Source organism: Tribolium castaneum, chromosome 6, assembly GCF_031307605.1.
Source record: "Tribolium castaneum strain GA2 chromosome 6, icTriCast1.1, whole genome shotgun sequence".
NCBI lineage: Eukaryota > Metazoa > Arthropoda > Insecta > Coleoptera > Tenebrionidae > Tribolium > Tribolium castaneum.
The window spans coordinates 8,736,901-8,757,394 of record NC_087399.1 but is presented as its reverse complement, the minus strand read 5'-3'; the positions used below and the strand labels follow the sequence as shown (position 1 = coordinate 8,757,394).

The 20,494-nt window shown below is 31.1% G+C and overlaps 1 non-coding gene across 1 annotated transcript; it reads left to right on the top strand.

The window, feature by feature from the left end:
• The first annotated feature begins 294 nt into the window (after positions 1 to 294).
• Mir3896 (microRNA mir-3896) lies at positions 295 to 398 on the top strand. Its single transcript, NR_038755.1, has one exon. It is a non-coding gene; the product is annotated as a microRNA mir-3896 (primary transcript).
• Positions 399 to 20,494: the final 20,096 nt, after the last annotated feature.

Sequence of the window (20,494 nt, the reverse complement as noted above, 5' to 3'; positions counted from 1 at the left end):
GAGTGGAGGATGAAGAACAGGTTCACCGTCTGAATTCATTATAAAGCAGAGCAGATTAAGTTACAAGATAGAATAGTCTTTTAATCCTCAGTGACATTATGTCGCGACAGCCACTGTTTAAATTCATAAACATGGCGAATAACAAAATCCCAACAATCCAAACGCATGTTAAAACAATTGTAATTACGCGCAATTACCTCTAATTGGATTATTTGCATTAATTAGGCCGTATGAAATAAGTGCCTGATAATTGGAACTTGATGCAAATCCGAGAGCATCGGGCGTGACTTTTGCCCGATTTTGACATATCTCGAGTGAAATTCCAACGACGGGCTGGGTCTCCAACCGGAGCTAACAGACACTAGATTAGAACTGCAAACGGATAAGGTCAAATTTTTACGCCGATTTCTAGGCTCAATTTTGTACTTTTTTGAAAGCTAGACTGATAAAAACTGGAGTGGAAAATTGGACTGGTTTAGTTCTTGATTGATGATTGCCATAAATGCTGGATTAAATGCGTAAACTCAATTATTATTCATTTTTTATTGCGTTCATGTTTATGCATAAGTGACTGGATTTTTTTTTGGGGGATTATGTTAATAATTCCTGCTGAAACGGCAAGAATTTGTGTAAATCGTGAAACCGTAACCACTCGATTGTAAAAACTAATACCACTACATACAGGCTGGCCAGGAAACCCCGAGTAACACAAATCTGCAACTTTAGGGCTGAGGTTCCACAAGTTAGGACCACAACTTCTAGAAGTTGTAGTTTTATGGTTTGTTGTTAAAATCTTAAAAACAAGTTTTAAACACATCTAAAGCAGTTAGAATTTGCTACAAAACAGTGCTTTTGGCATTTTTGTATTTGATTTATTTTTTTATGTATCCGCTGACAAAATAGCACCTTTTTTCTACTGTGGTTGCTTTGAAGTTAAATTGTGGAGGAAAGCACAAATGTGGCGTTATTCCTTCAAGATTTTTCTCTTAATTTCGAGCTTAATTTGCTATATTCATGTTCCTATAGTTCTTTAATACGTCTTAAAATAATTTTTTTTAAAGCAAAAAATCTAAAATTAAGTATTTTTAACAAAATTGCTGCTTAAATCGCCATTTTCGGCTAAAATAAAGCGAGTGCAGCTTTTCTACAGCGAGTTTTGCTGTTTTTAAACAAGAAATTTTTCGAAAATATATATTTTTAGCTAAACTGAGAATACTAATATGATTTTTTTAGATATAAATTCTATGCTTCGAAAAATGTACGACTTTGAAAAAAATGTTTACTTCAAACTTAATTTCTTATTTAAAAAACAATAAACATTAACACACACAGCTTGGGTTTTTAGCAAAATGTTTAAGTTCTTTGGTTTTATCGAGAAATTGTGTATTTGCATAAAAGAGAGTACATAAGGGTCATACCTTAGCTGACTAAAAATACTAAAATAAATAATTTGTGCGCATTGTTAGGTGAAACATCAAATTTGAAAATTTTGAAATGGTGTGGAGAAAATTACGGCACAAATGCTTGGTACTAGTCCGTTGTTCAATTCATGAGCTAAAAAGTTCGTAACTAAAACTTGTAACATCTAGCAATATTCACAATTTTTTATTTATTTTTTAGTTTAGTGTTTGTGCTTAAGATAACCCGTAGGAAATACTTTTATTTACAAAATCTGAACAAAATAATATGTTACTACTAATGACTCGTAAAACTTACGACACCAACAAGGACCGTAAATTTTTAGTCCAAGCTTAACTAGAAAGGTACAGTCACAAGCAAAAAAAAGACACCCTTAAAACCACAGCCAAAAATCTTTTCGATACGATACGGTTAATGTGTCCATTTAGCTAGTTTATAAACTAACTGGACAGTTTGTAAACTAAAGGATTTGTTGAAATTTATTATCTAAAAGGTGTCATTCTTTTTGATAGTGACTATACTGACTGAGAAGCAGAACCCGTTAGTTTAAATGAAAAATATTAAATTCTCACAAATTAAAACGAGAATGCAAAAATTATGAGTCTAAGGTTGAACAAAAATTTTTCTAATTTAAATGTTTTTAACAAACTTCAATTGTAGTTTTTGGTCAGTATTGGTCGATTTTAGCTTTTGTACAGAGAGTTTTGCCTTTTTTAAGTAAGAAACTGTCTGGAATCAAACGATTTCCTGTAAACTAGTGCTGAAAGCGTTATTTTAAGTCAAAATAAAGCGATTTCAGACTTTCAAAAGCAATTAGTTTCGTTTTTAAGCAAAGAACCGTTCGAATTCAAATGTTTTCAACTAATGTAAATCGTAAATTTTGGCCAAAATAAAACTATTTTAGCTTTTCTACAGCAAATATTGTTCTCTGAAATTAAACGATTTTATTTTAGTTTTTCTACAACAAATTTTGTTTTCTGAAATTAATCGATTTCATGTAAGCTGGTGCTTAAATGAAGCGATTTCCGTCTTTCCAAAGCAATTCGTTTCATTTTTAAGCAAAAAATCGTTTAGAAACCGTAGTTTTCGGCGAATATAAAGCAATTTCAGCTTTTCTGATTTTAAATAAACTGATGCTTAGATTGATGTTTTCGGTCACAATATAGCAACTTCAGTCTTTCTATAGTGATTTATTTGGGAATTTTTCTGGTCTCTCTACTCCCTTTAAACTCTGTTGCTGACACATTATATAAGTATATTGTATTCTGTGTTCTAAAAAGATAATTGGTAAAGTATAAAGTACTTTCTATTAACCTTCTTCCTTTAAACCACAAAAATTCAAATCGAGCGGTTTACGAGTTTATTTTTTATAAAAACCTTCATATAATGAAACAGAGTATAAAAACTTATACAAAAGTCTTAATTTTCTTAAACTATGTGTTTATGATATAAGTCTGAAAGATGATCAAAAAAGTGTAATTTTAGTAAGCAGATTTCTCAAAAATTGTTTGAGACACGAAAAGCGAAAAATACTGTTTTGTATTAAATTTTCTAGGATTTGATTTCGTTTATCACTAGTTTTCAAAATAAAGGTGAAAAACAATAAACGGCCCCGATCACCCTGAAGTGAAAAAATCTGTTTCCAATTATTTTCTGAACTAAAAAATTTGTTGTTCTTTTTAGTAATTTAAAAAATTAATAAACTTGATTACAGTGCGTTGTTATTTAAATAGTTAAGTTTTTTGTTAATTTTAATCTATTTTTAATAATCTCACTGAATTATATAAATACATTATGTAAATAAATGCTGAGTCTTCTATCATGCAGCTTGCAGTATCTTTCAAGGTCATCAGGATATAAAAACAGTACTAAATCTCAATTCCTCGGACTTGAAATTCGCCTATTAACAAAACCAAACGTCAAACACGTATAATTTTCCGAAAAAAAGCCAAAATCTAATAATTCTGTTATCACAGCTTGGTGAATAAAACATTGGAATTTGACACAAATATTACGTCGCAACCTGCTAGATACACCCATAACTCCGCACTCCTTGGCCTATTTCCAACCCTATTTAAAACAATCGCTCCAAAAATTCGCTACTTCCACTTACCGGTGCCGAAAATAATCCGAAATTCGTCGCTCCTTTCCCTCGAAAATCCACGTGTGTTGTCACGTGTAACAGCGTAATTAATCGCACCCACCACAGCACACACAATACAAGAACTGTTAAAACTCATCCGGAGCACGGTTAGATCGCGAGTGCCGAACTCGCGAACATCTCACCTGGTCAGAACTGGAATGCTCCCGCCACTGGTCACTAGATCGGACAACCCCGCCCATGCAGGGGTTAATTTATCCGCGAAATAGGGGTTTTGGCGAGGGTTCGTCGCTTGACGCCCGTTGATCTCTCCGCAGAAAAACGCAATAAGGGGCACATTTTTACACTTTTTGGGGTTTTTCAGCCTTGTGCGTGTCACACCAGTGACAAAAATGGGCGAAATTAAGGGTTTTAGTCGTACTTTTGGTGTTATTTCATTAGGTTCGTCGCTTGATTGGTCGTTGAAGTCTCCACAAAATTTGGCAAAAATTGGGGTTTTTTCACGCGTTTCGTGAGCTTAACCATCTTCTGAGTCAAATTAGAGAAGGAAATAAGACAAATTAGGTGTTTTAAGTGCGATTTTGTTATTTTCTACGTGAGTTCGTGTCTTGTTGGGGCGTTGGAGTCTCCGCAAAAATCGCGTTTTTTGCGCATTTTTTGCGCAAGATTGTCTCTCCGCGTGTATTTAAGAGACAAAGTGAGCCGAAACTTCTGTTTTGTTTGTTATTTTGGGTAAAAATGACGCTTGTGGATCTTGAAAAATGGTCCCAAATGGCAGAAAATTAAATAAACAATAGGCGCATTTGCTGGCCCCGCCTATGGAGCGGTGATTGATGCAAGCTCCACCTTCGCAGGCAAATATCGTGATAATTGCTCTATTTGCGAAAAAATGTCTCTACCGTTGCATAACTGAGCTCGTCGTCACAATTCGGGGTACCTACGTGCTCGTATGTGTCCATTGCGGGGGAGATCAGGTCAGCGACATTGTCAAGAACGCGGAAAGGCAGGGCAAGGCCGCCGCAGGCCGGACCAAAACAACAAACACTGCTGCTCGCAGACCAGAAGACCTTTTGTTGCAACAAGAAGCGGACTTGTGGGCCCGAGACCCGGATTTTTATTGTTTGCATGCGAATTAGGCGGAGACTGGATCCGCAACTCGCGACCAAGAGCGTAAAAAAGTGATTAGATCATAGCGATTCCGGGAAAAAGATTGACGTTGCAACGAAAAATCAGTTATTGCTTCGAAGGCGGTGCTTGAATTAATCGGTCATTGTCGTTATGCTTACTTGCACTTATCATGAAATAATTCAATTCTGATTAATATTGCAAAAAATTGATACGCCTAGACGGTCGATTATTAACTGAAATTGGAACAATAAGCGAATAAATTAAAAAAAATACAAAAATAGAACAGAAAATTAATAAAAACACTTACTTGTACTACCGAGCGAATAAGCGAACACAGACACACACTGAATACGAAATAAATACACAACATACTGTACATGGTTGATAATTTAATATTCATGATTACATTGGCAGTTTTTTAAAGAATTTACTTTTTATCAGTTTTGAAGACAAGAGTGGCTGTAAGCGAATAGGCGAACGAGCGACTGGGCGAATACGCGAATCACTTTACTCTTATACTCTTTTCCTTATTTTACCCTCTTTTAACAGATGGGTAGAAGTATCTAGATTTTTTAATACATTTTACGTATGCGAATGGGCGAGCGAGCGTCGATTTAGCGAATGGGCTAATATTGGTGTCGCTTTATTTGAGATTGCAAAATAATGTGTGCAGTTGTCTTGTTCAGGTGCAAATCGGCGTGACGCAACACTTCTCAAATGAAATGCTATTAGTATCAAATTATTCGTATTATTATGTTTGCAATAATCGGGCCAATTTATGAATTTATGATACGAATTACATAATGGAACTTTATCAAGATTAGATTTTATCTTAAACAGAACATAAATGTGGGTATTTTATTGAACACCTGTTATGCAATTCGAAATTTATGAGCAGTTACTTAATTTATAGACGAATTTTTAATCAATTCAGGTGGCCTTAGATTGACGTGTTTTTTCAATAATTTTTGTTTTACGACTCAATTATCTGACGAAACGAAATAATTCACTGAATTCAGGGTTTCCGGTCGATTTTTCGACTTTTTCTCAAGCAGCTATCGTCGATCATGCACGCACAATGTTGTAAATTTATTACAACTACTGTATATTAATACCTCCCATCTAAATTTATGGTCAATGTTCCTACCTATAAACACGGATATAAATCTGATTTTATCATTTATTACCCTTGTAAGCTTATACACAACTCCAAGCTCTCCAACCGCAGATTTCGCTCTAATCCCCAACAAATAACAAGCCTCCTTTGATCCGTAGAGACAGACAAAGAGTCGACTCGTGTAGTTGTGCAATTCGAGATTTGTACAAACTAATTATAAATTGAAAGGAACGCGTCATAAGTCGATTAGTAAACTGCCAAACTTGATTACTTAAATGGCACAACTCTATTTCCGATTGTTTGCTCGATTTATTTCAAAATGCAGCGATTCTAACTACCGACAAAGAATGCGCATTGTCATCCAACCTAATTATAAAACGGACGAGAAAAACACAATTCGGAACGCGACGCCATCTCCGCAAAAAGCAATTGGATTTGCGCCATTCGCTCGCTATTCGCCCGTTCGCATCCTATTTCCACATTAACATGACTCTATTTTTATTTGCTTGTTGGTCTCTTAAGTTAATTATTGTCTTTCTTAACTTTTTCTGAGTTATTCGTTCCTCTCACTAATCGTTTATTCGCCTCTTTGCCCATTATTTTCTAAATAAGCATAAAAAAATTCGCTGATTATTTCATTTGATTCGCTTATTTTTTATTTATTATTTGCTTATTTGTCAGTTGACAGTTTTTATTGCTTTGCTTTTTACATACATTACTGTAGATAGTTATAGATATTCAAGGTGGTTCGTTTTTAAAAAATCACCCTGTAATTATTCTGCATGTTTGATTTATTAATCTTTTATTGGCCTATTTGTTAATTTCATTTATTTATTTATTTTTTCTTTTCAAGGACCATGTTTTATTCATGCTTTACTAATGTTATTTCATAAAATTTTCGAGTAAACTAAATTGTTGAAAAAAAGAATTTGATATATTCGTCAATTCGCTTAGTCGCTTGTTACCTTTTGTGAAATTTTGTGACAAATGTCGTTTAATTTACTTTTCCTACTTTTTTTGGCTTGTACTAACTTTTCTCCAAAAATCTTTTTTTCAACTGAAAATATTGCAAAAAAAACAACAAAAACTGAAAAAAGAGTTGACGTATGTTTGCTAATTCTTCTAATTGCTACTTTCGGGCGATTGCTCTTTCATTAGTTTTTTAAAATCATTTTTGATAGATCTCATTTTAATTTATTTAAAAACAACACAAAACAAAAATTGAAGATATCATACTTATAGATTCGTCTATGCTTATACCAGTATTCGTAAATTCGCTTGTCACTTTCGTGACATTTTATGACAAACGTCATTTAACATTCTTTTTTCAACTTATTCTTGACTTGAACTGATTTTAATCCTTCCAAAAAAATTTTTAAGGAGGAAATACATAAAAATTGAGAAAGTTGTAAAGCAATGGTATATTAATTGGTTTGGTGCTCTATTGTCACTTTTGTTACATTTTACTGTAAATAAACCGATTTATTCACCTGAAAATCTCTTTTTTGAGTAGAGCGTCAAAATAATTAACAAAGTTACAAATAAAATATCAATTGATTTGTCTATTCGCTTATTCGCGTATTCGCTTGCTTCTTCTCAGCTTTTGGTAATTTATGAAGCGACTCTAACTTAGGTAAATAGCTTTTAAACTCATTTTTAAACTTGAATTCAATTTAAATTATCGCAAAATCTATTTACAAAGAGAAATTGTTGTCCATTCGCTTATTCGCATATTCGCTTGTTTTTTTCTCAGCTTTTGTTAATTCATGATGCGACTGTAACTTAGGTAAATAATGTTTTGAACTCATTTTTGAACTTTAGTTCAATTTAAAGTATTTTAAAATCTCCTTTCAAAAAGAAGTTGTCGCCTGTTTACTTAGTGAATTCGTCTACTCATTGTTAGCCTTTTTAAAATCTTGTTTAGATTGTCGTTTTATTCTAAATAATTTGGTTCTTCAATCCTATTTTTATTTGAACTAATTTTCAATTAACAAAAATCGTCGCTTGATAGCTTTTGTAAAATTTTATTGAAAAACAAAAAGCTTAATTCGTTCTTTGAACTTACCTATTTGTGACTTAATTAATTTTAATTCTTCTACAAATGTTTTTACGAGTAGAATTACAAAATTACCACTAATTGAAAAAACATTAATGAACTCCTCTATTTGTGTATTTTTGTTCTCACTTGTTAATTTTTAATAAATCACCTTACGAATGTCGTTTCATTCGTTTTTTCCAACTCATTTTTTACTTAAACTTTTCTAAATTTTTCTAAAAACGTCTTTTCATGTAAAAATACCAAAAAATTTACAGTAACTACTTGAACTTCTGTATAATTTTTCTATAAGTAGTGAAACAAAATTTTGTACACCAAATTTCTTCAAAATTTTCTGTAATTTTTTTGTTACTTCCTTTGTTTTTTCCCCAAATTTACCCCTTAACAAATCGTTTTCTAAAAAAATATTGATGTATTCGCATATTCGCTTATTCGCCTACTCGCTTATCGCTTTAGTCGCATTTTGTTCCGTATATTGTTTAATCGAACCGACCTCAGTTTTCCAAAAATCACTTTTAATTTATTCGCGTATTCGCCCATTCGCTCGCGATCGCGTTTAAAAGCGAAATAATTACTCGTCGCCTCGTCCCGTTACGTGCATTTTCTTGTCGTGTTTGTGTCATTAGTGCGTCTCAACCAGTACTTATAAGAATGTGGCAATCCCGGCGTAAAAACGGCCATAATCCGTAATAAGGCGTTCCATTAGTATATCCAAGTAGCTTTTTTCGGCAGCTTGTGAGAGAAATTTCCATTTAACACCTGCGATCTCACCAGGACACAACATAGTATCGTGTAATGCACCATATAAACGCGAAAAGCGTGGGCCATCGAGGCCTCGACCAGGAATAATAATCACTTTTGAATCATAATTTTCAGACACGGAATTTACACCACTCATTAAGAAATTAACGCAAAAACTGCGCCGTTCATTTATTGCAATCAATCAGATTTTTTACCAAGCATAAATCGTTCTCCAATTGCAGTATTTTTACGCAGGCCTCGGGCGATTTGAATATTTCTGGCTGGAGGTATGCGAGGTGAAACACTGATGAATTGGGAAAAAACACAAAGTTCATGCCTTATCTCTACGATCTCTAATAATAATTTTTAAAAATTGTCAAATGACGCGGGAAATTTGTTGATTAAATTAAATCAAATGACCACAAATTTTCATTGTGACACCTAGGCACGGACAGAAATACCGAGAAATGCCTTTTGGTTAGTCGTTATTTACATATGTAAATTTTCCGAGGTAGTGAAGTGTTACACAGGTATTAAACTTGATACAAAGCTATAAATGTTTGTCAAAATAGGTTTAAAGACAGGATAAGTTGTAGTTTTAGTGATTTTTTCATAAAAAAAATACAAGAGTTGTTTTTTTTATTTGGAGCTGGCAACAGGTGCACCAGAAGCCCTTCGTGACTATCTTTCCATAAATCAGTTCCCTCCGGTCCGAATTTGAATTCGCACAAAATTACACGCGAAAAACTCCGGCCCCATACATCAGCAGCATCGAAGTCTTTAATCTGACTGTAAAACGGACGAACGTGCCAAGCTTACGCTAGTAATTACTGATCCAAATCTTCAGATTTATATTGAGGCAGACAGGAGCCATTAAGCATGAACTATTACTCAAAGTGGCTTCCAGGAAGTGTTTGAAAAAAGTCGTCAAAACTCGGGTGTAAATAACTCAATCAGGCGTGATAAATGGCCCCAAATTGTGGCTCTAATTTCCCGATTAATCCTCTCACAATTTTTTACGTGGTGCTTTAGGTGTGCTCGTTGTTTATTTTATTGGCCAAACAATGCCGACACAATTCGCACTTAAGCTGTAACTGAGCTATTCTCGATAGCCATTACATTACTTGCGAATGGAGCTGTTTTCGCGTGAAATTTTTCACACAGTGGACGGTTTTCCTTTTCTCCAAACTGGACGAATTGTGCCAGAATGAGACGAAAAACGAGAGTTGTGCCGGCATTAAGGGATGCAAGCGTGGACGTTTATGGGTGTTTGCAAGTTGTAATAATTGTAACAATTCTAAACAATTTAATTTAGAGTTACGGCGGAGAGTGGGTGGCGAACGAATTTCTTAACACAAAGGCATTCGAAGTTTATTTAATTTTTCGCTCATTCGCTTAATCGCTTTTTACAATATTTGCCGCTAGTCGCACATTCGCCCCCATAATATAGTCTTGTTTAAAATCTTGTTCTGTATTTTCTATTCAGTTATTCGCCTATAATAAAACTAAATAATATAAACAAATAAACAACTGTTTATCATCGCTCGTTTGTTTACTTATTGTCGCTTATTCGCTAAGCCGCTTTAACACATTTCGATTTTCATCACTAGTCATAACACTTTTAAACAATTTCATTTAAAGTAGAGTAAAATTTGTAGCGAAGTAATTTGTAAAGAAACAAATATCCATACAAAAATAGATTTATCGCTTGCTTTTTACAGTGTTTGTTGTCTTTTAATTTATTTGCTAATTAATCTTATACTACAATTATTTTCTATTTATTTCACTTACATTTTCTTCTTTTTAGTCTATTCGGTAAGTCGCTTATTCGCTCAGTCGCTTACAATAATAAGATTTAACACTTGTTATAGCAATTCATAACAATTGGAATAACAGTGAAAATAGAATAAAAATATGTAGCAAAGTAGTTTATTAAGAAACAAAAAATTCATACAAAAAAAGGTTTACTAATTAATTGATCATTCGCTTTTATAATTTATTTTGTAGTATTAGCATATGTTTAAATCTTAAAGAAATAAGTTTCAAGTTATGTCGACATTTATGAAATAGAGAAGTTACTAACAAATATTAGCATGTACTTATGAAATCACTAGTCTGCTATTCGTTAGATTTACGTTTTTTCAGAAAAGTCATTTTACTAAAAAACAAATGAGTTTAAGAGACATTTTTTTGGAATTATGATGTTCATAACGAAATTTAAAATACCAAATCTTTATTCAAAGTCCAAAAAAAACTTTAGCTAGAGTTACAAATTGGTCATCAAATTTTTCTAATTATAACAATATTACTCAGAATATTTATCAGTCTTAGAACAATAAACACTTTTTAGATGTTTGGATTTCTCAAACGATTCTACATAGAGCTTCGTTAATTCCCGAGTATTCCGGGCGATCCCAAGCTTATAAAAAGCCAATTCTGTATTTACAAAATCATTCCAACGAACACTAAACAAACTTTATTTTAATAAATTTCAATAACTCTTAAAAACTATCGGTGCTAGCTAATAATGCTTAGCATGGTCGAATTTTTCAGACATCTTTTCGTCGATTTTAGAGCATTTTGACTGACTCCAGATACACAAAAAGCCAATTTATTATTTCAAAAATTTCGCCCGAAGACGTTTACAAAATCATAAAACGGTTTCTGTTTCTGTTTTCAATTTGACACACCAAAAATCTAAATATGAACTCAAAATTGTCGATTTTACCAAATCTGACGGTAACCAAGCGAGTAAATTAGTAAATACTTACCAGTATATAAAAAGTAACTAGATATTTGCTATCACCCAATAAAGAACCGTTTGATTTGAAATCCTTGTTTGTTTAAACAAATCAAAAACAAAGACAAAGTTTAGAGTAATATGCTCGATTTTTTATTTAATCGCTTATTCGCTCAGGCAGTCGCTTCAATACATTTCCAACAACGTAAAATCTTAACTCAGAAAACTGTTAGAGCAAGGATAGAAGTAGAATAACAAAATTTGGCAAAGTAGTTTATTAGGAAAACAAAAAATTTATACAAAAAAGGTTTATTAAATTGCATTTGTTCATTCGCCTTTTAATTTCTTTTTAATTACTTAGTCTAATAATGTGATTATTTTCTATTTATTTGTTCAGCTTTTCATTCACAACAAATCAAAAACAAAGAAACACTTTGCTGTAATATGTTCATCATCGCTCATTTGTTTACTCATAGTCGCTCATTCGCTCAGTCGCTTAAATACTTTTCCAACAATGTAATATCTTTAAGATTCAACACTAGTCATAACAATTCCAAACAATTAGTGTAACGGTAAAAGTAGAATAAAAATACATGGCAAAGTAACTTATTAAGAAAACAAAAAATTCTAACAAGAAAAAAAGTTTATTCAATTACGTAATTTAATCATTCGCTCTTTTAATTTATTTGCTTACTAATTATCTAGTCCAATAATGCGATTATTTTCTATTTTTTATTCAGGTTTCTATTCACATTTTCTTTCCATGTAATTTTCCTTTTTTAGTCTATTTGATCATTCGCTTATTCACCACTCACTCGACTTGAGAATTGATATTTGTTTAAACTAAATAGAAACAACAACAGTACAGTCGTTTATTCGCTTAATTGCTTCAGTTAGTTTTCACTCACGTATTCGTAAGGAAACAAGAAATAATGTGCGCGAATGGGCGATTAGCGAGTAAACAAACAAACAAGTAGAAAACAACGACAAACAAATAAAAAAATTGTTAATTTTATTTGTTAACTCCGAAACAATAAAAGTAGTTAACAGAATAAATAAATAAGTAAATAAATGTTTACTTAACTTAATATAGAGACAATAATTTAAAAATAAAAAAAAGCAGTTAACTCGGTTTTTAATTTTTTTGACTCAGTTGAATCCATTTCGACAGTAGACTGAAAACAATTAAAAAATGTTCGAAATGGCAAATAATTGTACAAATAACAAATAGGCAACGAAATGATGAAATAAAGAAATAAAGATGTAGCAAATTACTACTTAGAAGGTACTTTTTTCAAACAAAAAATTGAACAAAAGAGCAAATAAGAGTGAAAAAAAAAACAAATAATTATCAAAATAATAAAACAACAGAAAAAAGATTGAACAACATTCGCAACATAATTGTTTTCAATTTTATTATTTTTTGAGTTATAAATGAGTTGAAAACAACTTAAATGACATTCGACACAAAATTTGTCGTAAGTTACCAAGCGAATATGCGAATAAATTATTTTCTTCTCTTGTATTTTTTTTGGTTATTCGCTAATTCTGCACTCACTCCAATCGAGAGTTCGCTTTTGTTCTTTTAATCCTTTTTTTTTGTTTAAACTAATTGAAAATAAAAACAGTACAGTTGTTTATTCGCTTAATCGCTTCACTCAGTTTCCTAAAGATACCATAATATCCAGCCATGGAAGTAACAACAGTTTTAAACACTTTAATTAATTTAATGTAGGAACGTAAATAACCAAAATCAAAAGTTTATTTTATTAATTATTTATTAATTTGCTTTTTCGCTCTTTGGAGAATTTTTCGTCAGTTGCGGATTCGTGTATTAATTTCTTTACTCACTTTCTTCTCTTGTATTCGGTCATTCGCTTGTTCGCCCCTTGCTCGATTTGCATGTTCGCTTTTATCACCTCTGAAAAAATAATTTGCGTCAAGGCGTCCAGATGTTTGAAGCGAACCTCGATCTCGACCAGATTCCCAAATTTTTTCTCGTGCTATAAAATTAGCATAATACAAACTTGTTACTTAATAAAATGTTGTCCTTGAATGCGTCGTTTTCCATCGCCAAGTTTAATAAAGTCTTAATCAAGCTCTAATTACTTTTCCAAAGATGGTAACTCGAATCTCCCCTCTTGAATTTCCCACGAATCTTCTTTTTCCCTCGTGGAATAAGTAGGCAGGGGCCCCGCGCTTGTCTTTTGTGCTCCACGTGTAAGTATCTTCATGATCGATGACCTAACGTCTCTTTAACCAACGGCATTTTTTTCGTATGCATAATCGATCGCTGCAATCGGCCGATAAAAAATCTTTACGACTGATTTAATGAATGTGAGGCAGGTTTGCTGTCCTGGAACCTGTCCTGTCTCATCACCGCGTTATTACGCGTTTCCGTTAATTAACGCGGTTTTTGGCTAAAAGCGTTCGAGCCAAGTGGAACAATACGCGAATAGCGAGAACGCCCACGTCCGCCGTTGCCAAGTAGCTATTTACTATTTTTCAGCGGGCTTTGCTCGGGTCAGGGAGTGGTCATAATTACTGGAGGGTAATTAATATCGGCCGTCTATGATATAGCAGTATTTATGTGCACAGATTGCAGGTCATACCACGACCACTACATCCGGCGAAAACTACGACAAAGGAACCGCTACACTTGTCACTTACCAAACAAACCTTCATTTTTCTAACAGATACGATCGCTGAAATGTCACTATTAATGACTTGTTTAATTCATTCGAGAACTCGGCTCCAAAAAACATTTTTAGAAATCTAGCGAAGCGATCGAGCGAATGAGCACATAAAAGTAAACAAACGAGCAAATAGAAAACAACTATAAGCGAATAGCATCAAATCAAATCCAAATTTTTACAATTTAATTAAAAGATGAGCACAAAAAATTAATAGTAAATTACTACCTAAACGATTTTTTTACAAGTTAACTGGTCATTTTCGATTTTTCAACATAAAAAAAAATTTCGATTTTCCAAAGAATAAAAAAATAATGTAACGTTGTACTTAGAATGAATGAGGTATAAGTACTTACTTAACAAAACAACAGTAAAGTATTTAGATCAAAGTGCAAATAAAAATGCTATTCATAAAAAAAAAAATAAAGCAGTAAATGCAGTAAACAGTCAACCGACGAATATTAAGTAAATGACCGAGCGAATTAGCGAATTAAACGAAATTGTCAGCAAATTTCAGTCTGAAAAGACAAATTTAGTTTTTTTTAAAGGTTGAGTGTTTTAAGGTTTTATGAAACGAGTTTTTTTATACTATTTTTGTAATTTGCTCCCTTTTTGCCCTTTTTAAACAAAAATTGTTATTTCAGTCGATTTAGAGATTTTTGTGACAGTTGATAATATCTCAATTTTAAAAGAGAAAAATTGATAAAAAATGTTTATTCCATCAAAGTTTTGTCAAAAAACAAGAGTTTAGGTGACATTGGAAGTAATCTTGCATGAACACTCCCTGAAATTTGTGAAATTAGCAAAAATACGGTCCTACATTTGCTTTTTGCCAACCTAAAAAAATTCCTTAAATGTTCCGTCAAATAATGACTATTATGACATCGCACTTGATGACGTTGAGTGCTATAAGATGCCTATTAAAGCATCAAAATGGCGGCAAATTACAAAGAAATAATTAACAAAATAATGAACAAATAAGGAAATGAATGTTTACCGATACAGTTGATACATTTTTTTCATTTTTTGACCCAATTTAATCTATTTAGACAGTAAATTAACAACAAATAGAAAAATAAATAAACGCACCAAAATGTACAAATTGACAAATAATTGCAAAAATAAAAAATAAGCAACCAAATGATCAAAGGGAATTATATTATCTGGAAGTTAATTTTTTCAAACAAAAAAACAAAAGAAGGAATAAGTAAATAAACAATAAGCGAAAAGAGAATAACAATAAATAAATAAAACAAATCAAAAAAATTAATAAAAAATCCAAGTAAACTTATTTAAAAAACAAATAAAGTTAAGTTTTATTACTTTATTAATTATTCTCTTATTGTTTTTGTTTTTATTTTGTATTATTGTTGTTATTATTATTAACTTTTACATTTATTTAAGACACATATTTACTTTTCTTTTAGTATTACTTAAAAATTATATTATTTTTTTATATTAATATTATATGTATTTTTTTCGCATTTACTTCTAGTTTTGGTTTACAGTATTTGAAAATTAATGTTTAATTTTGTTTTCTGACAAGTTAAGTAGTATAGCATTAGCTACAGACATTGCTTTTTCTCACGATTTTTAAAAAATAAAGGCTTATTATTTTTACCATTATTATTATTATTATTATTATTATTATTATTATTATTATTATTATTATTATTATTATTATTATTATTATTATTATTATTATTATTATTATCAATAATAAATTTACGACAGCAATAAAATAGAATAAACAATTTGCAACATAATCGAACACTAGCTAGGAATACTCTTGTTTTTTTTCTAGTTGAAAAGATTTTTTGAGTCAAAAATGGGTTGAAATCGACTTAAATTATATTCGCCACATAATTTGACAAAACTTAACAATCAAATATGCAAATAAATGTGTTTTAATTCAAATCAAAATAAAAAATCTGTCCAATTGACGAATTAAATGGTATTTGCAACTACATTTACCATAAATTAAGAAACAGTTGGTAGGATAAGCAAGCACATATTTTTTGATTACTATTTCTTTACGAACTGGAATCAATTTTTGTAGAAGTTACTACCCAACTACTGCAACTACCCAAAAATGTGTTGAAAAAAATTAAACAATACTTGTATTCAAACTTGACGAAAGCTAACAAGCAAATTGCCGAATAAACAACTACATACAGCGTTGGGCAAAAGTATGGAACCAAAAGTTTTTTGCCTAAATTATGTACCTTATAAAAAACTGATTAGTACATCATTAACTACTTTAAAAATGTGATCATTTTTCGAGAATTTGTTTTTTATTTTTTTTAGTTTTCAAGTTATTAAAATTTTTTTTTTAAATAATACTCTACTATGGCGATTTTTTTAGAAAAAGATTATGCCTTAGAAATTACTTTTAAGTCAATAATATTGTTTTTGAACCAGTGTTTTTTTTAAATAAAAATTTTCAAATTTGCGGTCCGAACTCAGTATACAAAAATTTTTCGAATTGGGCCGAAGTGGTTGTATCCATGGATGTTTTTACTCCACTAATTTGATTCGTTAAATTTTTCGCAGTTATAGACATCCACTTCGGTCAAGTTCAAAAAACCTTCGTAATAAGCTCTGAACGCGACTTTAATAATTTATTTAAGAAAATTCAGAAGCTTAAGATTAATTTTATTAAAGTAGAAGTTGTTTTTAGAGCATAATCTTTTACCAAAAAAATCGCCGTACTACTACATTTCAAAAAAGAATTTTTTTGAATAACTGGAAAACCAAAATGATTTCGAAAAAAATTATTTTTGAAAAATGATTTTTAAAGTAGTTGATGATGTACTAATTACTTTTTTCGTAAAGCACATATTTTAAACACAAAACGCTTGGTTCCATACTTTTGTCCAACGCTATATGTATATTCATTTAAAAAGACAAAAACAAAAAATAAATCAAAATTAGTTCAGTATAAAATAAACGGTATTCGCAAAACATTTGACAAAAACCATCAAGCGAATAAGCGAATAAACATAAAACGTTTTTTTTATTTTTCGCGAAGGGTAAACCGAACGCGAACCCCAAATTTGTACATCGATTTCCTGTGCGGTTTACCCTTCGTTTTTCATTAATTTTTGGTTCTCTTATCTGGAAAGAGATCTTTAAAATTTAATTAAAACAACGAATTCGCTGTGAAATCAGTTTACAAGTATTTCCTCTGGTTGTTTATGCGTGTGTGCCATGCGGGCCTAAACCGGCGATCGCGTCCCTGTGAAGAATGGCATTTGGATGGTCGGCATGGCCTGATCTATGGTGGTCATAGATCTTTATTATTTTAATTTCAGCACCACGCCTCTTGTTGTGCCGTAAACGCTGCGGATCGCTGCACTTTACAGATGACGGTATTTGTCATTTTTACGTTGCGATTCTCTCGAGATAAATAAAAGTCCCAACGGCTCGACCATTAATTCATCGACTCGATATCTGATGGTTCAAGACATAAGAGGAGGATCTCGATATTTTTAACAATTCCATTTTTATTCATACCATTGCCTATTAAATTCGCTCCACCAAGCATGAACGAATGCACTTGCTTCTTCTATACAAAATGGTGACATTAATTTTATGCGAAGCGCGATTTGTGTTATTTTACATTCAGATAATCGTTTGTATTAAAATTACGGAATGGATGGCTTTAGATGCTTATACAGAGCGTTTCAATACACGGGTTTCCGCCATTAGTGTGAACAAATGTTCGAGATTCAAAACGTTATTTATGGCAGGAAATTGGCAAATATGCAAAGTTGGTCGCTGAAAAAATGTGATTAATTGCTCTTTGTTTCAAGCGGACCAAATGTGCGCATTATTATTTATTACTGAATTAATTTATGTCAGATTTCATTGATCTACTTATTAGTAAAAGTTTGTTTTCGCTGCTGTGGTAATTAATTTTGACGACACGACTGGAGGTAAATGTCGAAGATTGTTCCATTATCCAAAAATGGCCTGGGCATTTGAAAATCAGTTGGCAACAGTGAAAAACATTAAATTAACTACTACATTATTAAATATAGTCACAGAAAAGATCACCGTAATTATATAGTTATTTATTTGACAATATAATTTAAAACTAATACCGCCACCACTTGGCTTTCTATGGTAAAATATTCAATAATAAAGACATCTGTAAAGTAAGATGTATGCAACTAAATATACCAAGGAAACAGCTAAACTGGTTGCATATATCAGGAAGCAAAAGGTCTGCCATTATGTGTGTGATCACATAAAACATCCCAATATAAATGACCACAATCTAATCACCCTTTAGTGTGCCTCTGATGTTACAAAAATTTGGCAAAATTTAAAATTCTCAAAACAAAATCGGAATTAGGGTTCAAGTGCCAGAATGATAACTTTTGTTATTTTTATTTTTCTTAAAAAACTTTTAGGAGGTAAAGAGGTAAGTCATTTTTCCTCCCCTAATACCTTACATCAATTTAAATTCTTCACTTTTTAAAAATTTTAAATTATACAGAAGTATGAAAAAGTATGGAGAAGGCATAAGTTTGTGCCTAAACTATATGCTCCTTACGAAAACGTTAAGTAGTACATTATCAAGTACTTTAGAAGAAGCTGTTACAAAATTCTTTATAATTTTTGAGCTATTCAAAAAAATATTTGAAATAGTATCCAACTATGGCAATATTTTTCTGTATTTCTGTATTGTATTTAGAGTAATCCCGATGTAACCTGCCAAATAAATTCTCAAAAAAAAATTCTTAAATGCACTAACAATAATTTATATCCATTATTTTTGACCTAACAAAAAAAATTTCCGGACTTGTTGGATCATTCCAATGACCCGGAATTTTTTTGACCATGTTACATTGAGACCACGCTTTATCTGGACCATTTATAAGATAAAAAATCTGTTCAAAATAAATTTTATTATTAGTATACAGCGTGACTTAGAGGTGTCTAATCAGTTTATAACTTTTTTGGTGATTGAAATATTGCTATGCTGTTTTTATTATACGATAGATCGACTTAAAATTCACAAACTAAAAATATTTTTATAATGCACAGGGTGTTGTATATAAATAGAACACAGTTCATATATAAATAGAACACAGCATAATTGGATTTTACGCAAAAAAATAATGTAACTATTATGGGTCTATCTTTATTACTGGAATTATTCAACCTTTCGCTATAAAAAAGCCCTATTATTAAAAAATCACTGCCAAGTCGCCTATAAATATTTTCCGGCAAATTTAAAATAAAAAAAATTAGAATACCTTGTAGATTTAGCAAATAGACGACTTTTAGTTAAAGCAAGCAGATAATATACAGAGTGTGTCAAAACGCAAAAAGTTGAATAACTCATTTTTTTCAAATGGAACCCTGTGTTTTTTTCATATATCAATAGCATTTTTAATAAGCTTTCTAACGGTATGAGTTTGCATAGCAAATTTAAAATATCTTTCGAGATTTTTCAAAAAAATGATTTTATTACAAGAAAATTTGTTATCCTAGAATCTGATAAGTTAAATAGTAATTTATTCTTTGTACTAATGTAACTAATTACATTAGTAATTTAATAATTATATGATTTATAAAGCAATTTTCATCAAGAATTAATAATAAAAAAAGAAAAAAATTTTTGAACACTTTAAGAAATGTTTCAAATTTCTATACAAACCGCATATTATTACAAAGTTTAAAAAGTGCTATCGATACGTATAAAAAATACAAAGTTCTATTAAAAAAAAAAACAATACTTAGGTTTACCAACCCTGTATACAACACCTACAATTAAAATATGTTTATTTGTGGACTTTAAGTATTCTAAATAAAAAATTTGTTTTATTTACAATTGAATTTTTTTAAAACAGCGGTTATAACTAATTAACTATTTAATTTTTTGTAAAATATATCAATTCGTAGCTAGTCAGTAGGTGCTAAAAATATAGTTTTTTAAAGCTACGAGAGAAATCAAGAAAATATGCCAAAAATAAATTATTCTTGTGAAAAATTGTTAAAGGAATATGTTAATATGACGTAAGTTTTAGCTTATAATTAGAAAAAGCTATAAATTGTCTTAAGCTTATTATCCAAAAATTTGAAATTTGGAATAGATTTTTACTTATTTTCTATAGTTACTGGGAAAACGGTCAAAGTTTGCTCAATTTTCGGTCAGGTATTAAATTATAATGTTTTAGGATCACCGAAAATAAAAATGGAAAGAAAATGAATTTTAACAAAAAAAAATTAAAAATGAAAATAGTTTAGATTTATAACTACATTTTTTTCAAAAAACTGTCAAAGCGTTGCTGATCAAGCAAGAATTATAATTTTTCAAAAACACAAAAATTATGACATTTGACAAAAATTCCATTTTTCTTATATAAGATTTACCCAAGAATTTCAAAATATCGACCAAAATTTCTTAATTTTTTGCACAATACCGGGCGCTCAAAAACACGCGTCCCAACTCAATGGAGTGTGGCCTATATATAAAGGTAGAAAT